At 30.9% G+C, this 11,018-nt stretch overlaps 1 long non-coding RNA gene across 1 annotated transcript in view; it reads right to left on the bottom strand.

Moving 5' to 3' along the window:
- Positions 1-5,075: 5,075 nt before the first annotated feature.
- LOC106679822 (uncharacterized) overlaps positions 5,076-11,018 on the bottom strand; it is an 8,333-nt gene continuing 2,390 nt past the window's right edge. The window contains exons 2-3 of the long non-coding RNA XR_010844840.1: positions 7,436-7,548; positions 5,076-5,231 (exon numbers count right to left, since the gene is read on the bottom strand). This is a non-coding gene — a long non-coding RNA (uncharacterized lncRNA). The remainder of the gene's footprint in view (positions 5,232-7,435; positions 7,549-11,018) is intronic.

Genomic DNA, 11,018 nt, shown 5'->3' with positions numbered 1-11,018 from the left:
TGGTTCATAAATACAAGTATAAAAACTACAAATTACAATAAGACTTATTTCTTCATAATTGACACGCTTATTAGTGTTATGATAGGAGTTAAAAATTATAAATGTACAAATCAATGAAATTCTATTAGGTGAAAGAATACAAAGATTTACAGTACTAGTTTGGGCCGTTCATAGCTGGGCGAATTAAAGCGCCAACTTTTGACTGACTCATGACTGCAGCAGCGCTGGTTCAAATCCGGCCTTGGGTTCGACTTTTTATTTCTATGGCGATCCCACGAAATGATAACTTGACTCCCCAACTATAGTTAGAATAGAGTGGTAACCTGTAGAGAACACCTATATGCCAGAAATGGAACAGGAAGGGGGTCATAAAAAAAAAAAAAATACTATTAGTTTATACTTTATTATGAAACACGGTTCAGATTATAGATTAATAAAAATAAATATTCTAATCCGTACTTAAAACTTCGAGGACCAAAATTTTTTATTGGCAGCAAAAACTTTAGATAGTGAGATCCAGGAACACTCTACATTGTTATTGGAACAAAAGAAGATCATGACAAAACTTGTATTGAAACTGCTGCTGAATATTAAACGGAATATTTAATAATTTTAAATATTAAAATTCAACCTAATTTTAGTGACCTAATTCATCTGATTTGCTGAATTCTGTGTTGGCGTTGCAATTTATACCACAAAATTTGAATAATTTCATCTCGTTTTACAATGTCACTGTGTCAGTATTCAATGGAACACCACCAACTATTATATAGTTATGAATATCATAAACATAGTTTGGAATAAGTTTACCTGATGATAAGCTATTCCGACTGGACAATCACCAAGCAAAGCATATACCAGCTCTGACATTACTTCAACATTTTCTAACAGACCTAAAATTCCTGACAAAGAAAAAAATCTTAGTTTATCGTGGCCCGCCGATATGAAATATTAGCAGTTGTACTTTAAATTTCAGTTAAATTTTAGTCACGATTTCAAATCAAATTCTCTTACCAGAGGTGAAACTATCTCAGATCTACAAGTAGCTGGGAGTGGTAAGCGACTGTCAAAACTCCTCGCTTCGTGAGGAGCATGATGGATGGCAGATGCTATCTAATGGGAATAATCCTACCCTAATTAATCTATTTACATAACTCAAAAATCTCTCTAATTGGCACTGCTTCGTTAAACCCTTCATATATATTTAATTAGTCTGGTTTTATATTTATATGTTGGCCATCATTGGTCAATTATACATCATACGTTTTCACGTCATGAGAAAAACGAGAACCGAAAGAGGAACCGTTCTCTCTGTGAGAACGAATTGGAGAAATTAACTCGGATTTAACCCAATTTTACCAACTCCATAATTCCTTGGCACATTTATTTCATATCAACCTTGGGATTGAACGAGTTTCATGATAGTTTCTTTTTATATCCCGATATCTAGACCAATTCAACGATGGATGAATAGGTCAGCAGAGTCTAAGACTAAGCTTAATTCCTGTACCTGAAACAGGCCGTAAAAGTTTTCTGGGCTGAAAATGTTGATATTTGATTTATACCTGTTCAAATTGACAAACAGGCTCCATAAATGCTTTCTGGTTACTATAATTTAATCAAGTATACGATTACTGAAGAACCTGTCATGTAAATATATCAATAATTTATTTTACACCAGTTTTCGCTGACATTTTGGAACAAATTGTAGTCTATTAACAATATTACAAAAGGAGATATATTCATAAATACGTCAGTGATAAATTATTTATAAGATGCCCAGGGTTAGCATAGAGTTTTCGATACCAGGGTGCGAAGTACATTAGCAAAGATTATTTTAGACAATTTTTACTCTTTAAAAGGATCGTCAAGAAATATAGTTATATTTAATTTTTACCCAGCTCGTGATAAAAATATATAATGAAATTAAGGAGAAATATGGAGATTTGGCATGAATCTAAACTATATAAGCCGGGAAAAATAAAAAAATCGTTAAGATGTGTTTGGGTAAAATCGATCAAAACTTTAATCCAATTTTTATGGAATTTTTAAGATTGTGCGATTGGAATAGTTGGTTCCGTATCGAGTTTATTATGTTCCCTTCACTACTTTCGCTCACGCATGCGCAAACGTATTTCTCACGATATACCTACATTTCAAGAACGTCTTTTCCGATTTGGCCCAAATTTGGAGGAAAGTTAGGGATTAGTGTTTTCATGGTCTAGTATAATTTTCATCAAATTATGTCAATACTTTTACTCGAAGATTCGTACATGTTTCTAATTATGCTCCTCCCATAAATTTTATTCTAAAATGAAAAATCATATTGATTAAAAAATAAAAATAATACAATGTACTTTTAAAATATGAAATATTGGTATTGAAGTGCATCCAGTGAAAACTATGAGAAAGCTATATCATTATCGATGTACTTGGCAGATGTATTTAAAAATAATGTGGTGAAGATAGTTGACCTTAGATATATAAGAGGAGATGATCGGGAGGGGGGAGGGGTGTGGTCAGTAGAAACATTTAATAATTTATTTATTAAATTAATAAATACAATTTTTTTTCTCTCTGAATGATGGTTGTTGTCTTTTTGTTTTCATAGCCCTGATGAAGACCTGAAAATTAGGTCGAAACGTCGGCAGCATAAATAATTTGTTTGTTTATTTTTGTTTTTTTTTTCTGCTGACCGCACTCCCGACCATCTTCTCCTCTTATTTAAAAATAATATGGTTTCCCTTCATAAGATTGATAATAAAGAAGTAAACAGAAAAAACACCAAAATAATGTTTACATTTATCCATAATTTTTTTTTTAAAATATTTAACAACTTAAGTGGTCCTGTTTTATGATGTATAATTAAGTTAATCTAAACTGTAGATCAAGGCATTGTTCCAGCCATCAAGAAGAATGAGTGCTTATTTATGGTCTTTAGGGGTAGTTACTTATCTTTACGATGTGGTCAATATCGCACAACAGTATCAGGGTCAAATTATACGTATGTAATTATTCTTATCGGGTATTTATAGTGATTTTGGGCACTTTAGGGAAAGTATATATGAAAATACGGTGTTGGATTTGCAGATATAACCGAAATAAATACTGTTTTTTAGAATAATCCAGTTGCTCCTTTTTCAGGCATCTAAAAAGAAGGTGTTTTCAAGATTTTTGTGAATGGAGCTTGGCATTGTGGGTACTCTCCGTACGACGTGACACTGATCAGACAGCAAATTGTATCATTTACAACCTTAATAAAACAACAGATGAGTCGTTTATTTCCAAAACATCAGACAATATAATTTGATTTTGGCCGGTCATGGAAATAAATAACTCAGTAGTTAGTTTTGATTTTTTTCTAAAAAATTGGAATACAACGGGTTAGTTCATCAGGTTTATATAGATTTCCACAACGCTTACGATTCTATTGACCGCCAAAAGCTGTATAATATTCTGATTGAACAGGGAATACCAAAGAAGTTAGTAAATCTCGTACGGAATGTGCATGGCCGAAACGTATAATTAAGTACGAATCGGCAATCATTATTCTGAGAAATTCCAGGTCCGGTCGGGTTTAAAACAAGGTGATCCTTTATCACCTATCTTATTTAATCTAGCACTACATAACGTCATTAAAAGTGTGATAACTTTAGGTGGTGCTTGGGTATGTAGATGATTTGGTATTATTGGGTGATGACAAAGAATCTATAGAACTAAATACAACCAAGCTAATAAACTCCAGCAAGGAACTAGGTCTTGAAATAAATACGGATAAAACAAAATACATGGTTAGCAGTAGAGATGTAAGCAATTTCGGTGATATAAATATAGGAGGAAATACGTTTAAACCGGTAGATAGGTTTAAGTATTTAGGTTCTACAGTAACTAGAAAAAATGAAATTGATGAGGAAATAAAAGCTAGGTTGAAGGTGGGAAATGCTTATTATTTTTCAATTTCGAAACTGCTTAGTTCGCGCCTTCTATCGAAAAACTTAAAAATAAGAATTTACAAAATCATTGTCCTTCCCACTATTCTTTATGGATGTGAGACGTGGCCTCTTACACTAAAGGATGAACAGCGTCTTAAGGTTTTCGAAAATAAAGAATTACGAAAAATATCCGGACCGAAAAAGGATGAATTAATGAGAGAATTTAGAAGATTACACAACGCCGAATCAAGGGACCTACACCCGGTAAATATAATACAAGTTATAGCATTGCAGCATGTAAGACGTGCATGTAAGGTTGTAGGGCTTAGTAACGAGCTGATCCCTAAAATGTTTTATTAACATTTTAGGGATCAGCTCGTTACTGAACTAACAGGTAAACGTCCGAGGGGTAGACCGTAACGTAGATGGGAGGATTGCGTTAAAACTGATTTAGTGGAATTGGGTTTGGAGGGGCATCACTGGAAGGATGTATGCAGAGGGCGTTTGGTGGTATCGGCATCGAACCTTCGGGTTCGTTAGGCCTTTATTATTATTATTATTATTATATCCCCTTGGTTTCTTATTGTAGAAATCATTCTTCTGTACATTTGAAGTATTCTATATATTTTATGGTTACTGATTTATGTTAATGAATAAAATCTAAGAGACGAGCTTTTAGAGTAATATAGGAGTATTCGGAAAGGAATTTTTCGCAAAATTAAGCGAAAGTAGCCGACAGAATATGTATTAAATGTTAAACCAATATTATATCAATCCCCAAATTCCCTAAAAATGTATGCCAAATCAAAAGGGCCGTTTTTTGAAATAAAGATATGCCGAAGAAAATACGCATGCACAAGCGAAAATAGTTTACGAAATCCGAAAAAATGATATAGGACCAACTAATGTCTTCTTACTATCCCTGAACGAAAATTTGCGTCTTTAATGTAAAATGCTAGTGAAAATGTTTGGTTCTGAGGATATAATTGTTTTTGATTTTCTGCATGATTCCACAGAATTTGCTGTATCAAAATATACATAAAATCTGGGACGAAATAATCCACTTATGGAACCGAGGAAATCTCCAAATTTTTTCTAATAAGTTCAAATATAAATTAGTGTTATTACAAAAAAATATATAGATCAGTTTTTAAAACATTTGTTTATTAAGTAAGGCTTGAGGTAGTTGATGGTTGCTGTACAACAGTTGGCACTGCTCGGCTGGGGTAGTGGAGGGCAAGGAGGAGGAAACTGATGCTCATCATCCACGACCCAAGCATCAGGGTCACCGTTAATATTCTGTGGGGTCAATATATCAATATAATAAAACAAATATCTTTCATTTGCTTCACTAAATTACTTATTATTTATTAAAATATAATTTATGATTAATAAGCCATATAAACATTAAAAGTGAATAGAGTTTCGTTGTAGTGAGGAGAAGACACCATTTCCGCTAAATTCCTACTTTATATTGTTCAGAACACATTCGAACTATTAATCAATATGTGCAGATGTGCGTTCATGTCACGGAACTATCCCCATGAGTTGTGGATCGGTTTTGTTCAACGTTTCAGAATCTATACATATAAGTGATCTGAGAAGGCCAATGATTTATTCATACCTACAGACTGAAATTCATACTACAGAAAATGAAAGATCTCATAGTACAAGAGCCCAAGAGGAGAAAAAAGGCAGTTATCTCACCCCAATTTTTGATTACTTTAATCAAAACTATGTGTAATTTTTTTATTTTATTTATTTATTTATATTTACAACTGTATAAAAAAATACAACCAGTAAATTTGATCATAATGATATGATACAGGATGTAGAGAAACTACCCAGTAGTAGAACTCTAAAAACAGTTTACAATATAAGGTCACGAGGCCATCTTCTTTTCAGGCACCTCGGAGGATTGCCAGGAATGGAAGAGGAAGCAAGGTTAGAAACGAGTGGGTTTGGGTGGTTAGGGAGTTTATTATGGAAGGAATAATATCGGGTTCGGGCTAGATCGGTTACATAAGGAACATTTTGGTCTTTATGGATGGTTTTATTAGTAACAAAATAAGGAGCATTGAGGATTTTACGAAGGATTTTGGATTGATGTGTAATTAATAGTCAAAATTGATGAGTCTACCAAGTATCAGTAGGGGGAATAAAAAATGGCGGCTGTTTCAAATCGTTAAAGAAAAATAATTTTTCATTCGGAGCTCTACATCTTAAAAAGTAGGAACAACACAAGAAAAACTAAGACAATATTATTTAAAGGAGAGTAAGAGAACGTCATTTAAAGAAAAGTGAATTTGCTAAAATATGAGCTCTAATAGAGTTATTTAAGTTCAATAGTTTTCGAGATATAGCTTTTTAAAAAGGAACGTTTCATAAAAATGTTGTATGGGACGTACTGAAAGATCAGTAGTTAGTGAATTTATTTTGAAAAATTTACATATCAAAAACCATATACTATGGATTAGTTTATAACGTTTATCTACGTAAGTGTGGTAGTTTTCACGAAATTTGCTAAAATAAATTGATTTATAATTGTTCGGACCAATTTTCATTTGCCAAATTCATATTCATATGTTAATATCATGAAAACTACTACCTCTACGAAGATAAGTGTTATAAACTACTTTATAGAAAGTTAAATTTCCTTTATTTTGAGTGTGCCTCTTATGAATCTAGAGATATATTTTTTCTTAATTCTTAACACATAAACATAATTGACTATTTTGTAGTAAATTTAACTAGCTTTAATTTGAGTGTTGGCACACATCTGTACGTCTAATGGTTTCTGAAATGAAGTTTTTCATAAATCAAACTTATTGTCCGAACAACTATAAATCAATTTATTTTAGCAAATATCATGAAAACTACTATTCCTACGAAGGTAAAGGTAATAAACTTCTTTATAGTCCATTAAACTAGCTTTAATTTGAGTGCTAATAGACATTTGTACATCACATAGTTCCTGAGATGTAGAAATATAAATAAAATTAAATAAATATCAAAATAAATTAACAAAGTTCAGTAGATTTTTAAGAAATTTTGCTTTTTAAAAAGCTATATCTCGAAAACTATTGAACGCAAATAGCTCTGTTAGGGTTTATATTTCTGCAAATTTACTCTCCTTTAAATAATATTGTCTTAGATTTTCTAGTGTTGTTGGTAGTTTTTAAGATATAGAGCTCTGAATGAAAAATTAATGTTTTTTTAAGGTTTTGAAACAGCCGCCATTTTTTATTCCCCCTACCTATATATGGCAGACTTATCAATTTTGATTAGTAATTATACATAGTTTTCGTTAGAGTAATAAAACATTGGGGTGAGATAACTGCCTTTTTTCTCCTCTTGGGCTCTAATACTAGTAGTTCCAGTCCTACTTTGCATCAAAGGTTTACAAACAGGACGCTACTCCCTATATTGTGTAATAGAAATACATAAATACATCGCATGTTAATAAGTGTAATAACTTATCTACTTCATTCACAAATTATTACCCTTCGAAATTCTCACTGCAATCGATATTTCCTGACAAGATGGAGTTCATAAAAAAGGGCACAAAATACAGTAAGAGTATGCCCAGTAGTAGCATCTTGTTCCATTCTTTGATCTGAAATACCAACGAACTTGAATTATATAATTATTTAATATATCTTAACGATATATAAATATATTATATCTGCAGATGGGAAAATAAATATTAAGACTAAAAGCAAAGGGAATATAATTGTTCTAACCAGTATAATTAAAACATTAATGTATAATTAAAAAACATTAATTTAAACTAGAAGGTCTCGTGGCCATCTTCTTTTCAGACGCCTCGGAGGATTATCAGGGATTGTTAAGGAATGTATAATTAAAACCAAAACCAGACAAACTTCTTCTAGAAGTTTTTGAGCTAAATTTTATCTAGTAGTCTGATGCCAAAACTTATCACAGTCGCTGCTGTAATCTATCTTGTGGCATACCTTGATAAGTGGAGGGGCCGTTAATTTTATTAAAAAAATACATCAATATAATAAATTGAATAAAAATGATGCGAGGTTCATGTACATATATTATAATCAGACGAGAACGTTATAGTTTTTAAGTTAAAGAAAGTAGAATTTTAATTTTGATTTTGATTTGTTTTTAGAGGGGGAGCTTCACAATAATTTCCACTCAACAACTATGGAAGACAGCTTGTGATCTACGTATGAAAGGAATCTCGTTTTCAAAAATATTGCTGTTTTAAAAAAAAAAAAAAACTATTTTTCGGGTACTATTACTTATACTTACATACTTTTTTTTTTTTTAAATCTATTTATTGCTATTTACAACTGTATTTACATAAAAATCAAATAAATTTCATGTAACATCAAAATAGAGTAATAGCCATGTAGAGAAAGTACCCATTGGTAGTACTCTAATACGATACTTGAACAGGAAAAAACATTTTAAGCGTGGAATACAAAATTATCGAAAATTTTAGGGTTTAATTTTAGACTTAAGTTTTGTAATGTGTTCAGATTTTTAATCATCTTTATTTGTGCATCAAAATTTGCAATTACAAAATTTTGAGGGTGATGAAATGTCGGATTTTTAAGTGAATGTATAAAACTGCATATACACTTTTCCAGCAAAACTTTTAAGTGTAGATGTCTGTCTTAAAAAAATTTGTATTTTTAGAATCAATTAATTCAGATATAGAATTTTTTAGGCTGTCTGCATTTCTGTTCTGGTTAGGCCGTAAAAACAAATCCGAATGATAAAAAAAATGAAAGTCCGTTGGTGATTGATCCGGTGAACAGGCTACAAACTTGTTATTTCAATTCATTCAATCTCTTAATTGTTTTGCTGTAAAAAACTCAAAATGAATAAAAAAAAGGAACACTTATGAGAAAATCACCTTTGTTGAAATAGGTTAGGACGCTAGCTGGCTATAAAAGAGGTTATGCTAACAAAAGAGTATAACGAAAACAGGAAGAGAAATATTTGCATAAAAAAAAATCCGATATTTCGGCATCAACCTATATGCCTGATGAACAACAAACAACAAACATGTCTATACCTATGTTCCTCAACATTCTTCTTTTTTGAAAGATCGAAAAAATATGAGGAACACAAAAATATATATATTTAAAAACAAATATATTCATGTCGTTTCTAAAAAAATTTTTTTAGTTAGAATTCCTTTTAAGTGTTAATTTTTCTGTTCGTCAAGGAATTTTCACGCCGGAACTATGGACCAGGAATCGGGCGGGAAACTGCCGCTTTTTTTATCTTTAATTATTTTTTCATATTTCCGTTTATCCGAAACACCTCCTTAAAAGTTCTGTCTGTTTTTCAAGAGCTGAATTTATTAATGAATCTAATGAGCTTGTTTGGAAGGGATTGGCGTGTTTTCAGATATATTGTGGCTTGTTTCACACGTGGATTGTATACTTTCTTATTAGAACCACTCACATAACAGAAACAGAACAGACAGGACCTAAACAGATCCGTTATCCCAGATTGAATGGGTTCTGATTTAATTTAGAGCCATGGGATAGATAAAGCTTGTTAAATATTACTACCTAAAGTGCCCTGTTTCATACTGAAGATTAAACGTATTAGATATAAATTAAATATTATATATAAAGTATACAAATTACAATATTACAAGTACTAGTACAGCATTGGTTCAACATGTTGTTCAAAATAAGCATAATTTTGATTTTGAAAATGTCAAGGTCATTCAATAGAAAATTATAATTTTAGAAGAAAAATATTATAATCGATTTACATCTAAGAAAATACAAATTAAACGGTCAATTTCAAATCAGATTCTTAAGCACTAAACCATCATTATTCTGAAATTTTGAGCAAAATAAATATGTAATTATTATAAAAAAGTTGGTAAATAGATAAATGTTCAAGTCCTTAAATTGTACAGATTTATATATAATATATGTACACTTAAAAAAGCATGTATAGGTGAGTAAATATGTGTAAAAATGAAATAGAGAGGGGCGTATATGTATGATAAAAAAATACATATATAATAAGAATATAGTAATTATGGAATTAAAAAATGTTGTTAATTAAATTGTATTGCATGTAAAAAAAATATTTTTAATGATAAGGTGATAATTGAGTTCTCACCTGTTGAAGGTAGGTTCTGTTATAAATGATGAATATAAGTGAAAAAGAGGGGATTATTTGTATATAAAAGTTTTTAAATTTAAGATATAAAAAGTTATGTAAGTAAGTAATCAATTTAAAAACAAAAATTTTTTGAAGTTGTTATGATGTTATTTTAATATTTAATTTATTTTAAAGACGTGACATGGGCAATTAGACTGCAAATAAGATTTTTAAAAAAACAAGACATCAATATTTAAGGTTTGTCCAAAGATATCAGTATGTATGTAGTCAAGGAAATAATTTAATTATTATAAAAACAAAAAGTTTTTGTAGGCTGTCTTCTTGAAAATGGCCTGAGTGCTGAAACGTTGGAGAGTTTTTTGAGAATATAAGTTGAGAGTAATATGGATCAAAATTGTGTATGTTAATAATAAATTACTAGTACTTATTATTTCGTAGTGATAACGACTACTAGTGATATTGTGGGGATTAAAATATACAACAGAACACGCCAGCATTGTACTTTAAAATTCGCATTAGCGAAATTACAAACTTTAAAAAAGTTATCGGCCGTTGTAGTACGGGAATTGAGACATTTCCTTAGCAACTTCATAACTGTAATGGCGCTGGTCGATTCCAGCCTAGGTTGTATGAATTTTATTTCTCGGTGGTCCCACGGAATGATAACTCCTCCCACTTTGGTTATAATAGATTGGTTACCGATAGATAAACACCTGTATGTCATAAATGACCGGATAGAGGGTAAAAAAAAAGAAAGAAAGAGAAAAAGTAAAACTAAATCGATTATATTTTAATTTTTAGCACCCCCGAAAACATATACAGAGACACCAATATGTTATAAATCCGAAATGTTATAATTAGGGATAGGATTTTTATGTGCTAAAAAATCTGAAATATGTACATAAATATGTGCTAATAAATTGTCAAATATTTAAAAAAATATGTATTTATAAA

This window comes from Halyomorpha halys, unplaced genomic scaffold (assembly GCF_000696795.3).
Source record: "Halyomorpha halys isolate HHAL.00 unplaced genomic scaffold, Hhal_1.1 Scaffold223.1, whole genome shotgun sequence".
Lineage (NCBI taxonomy): Eukaryota > Metazoa > Arthropoda > Insecta > Hemiptera > Pentatomidae > Halyomorpha > Halyomorpha halys.
Note: the sequence above shows the minus strand (reverse complement) of the source record. Positions and strands in the feature narration are given on the sequence as shown.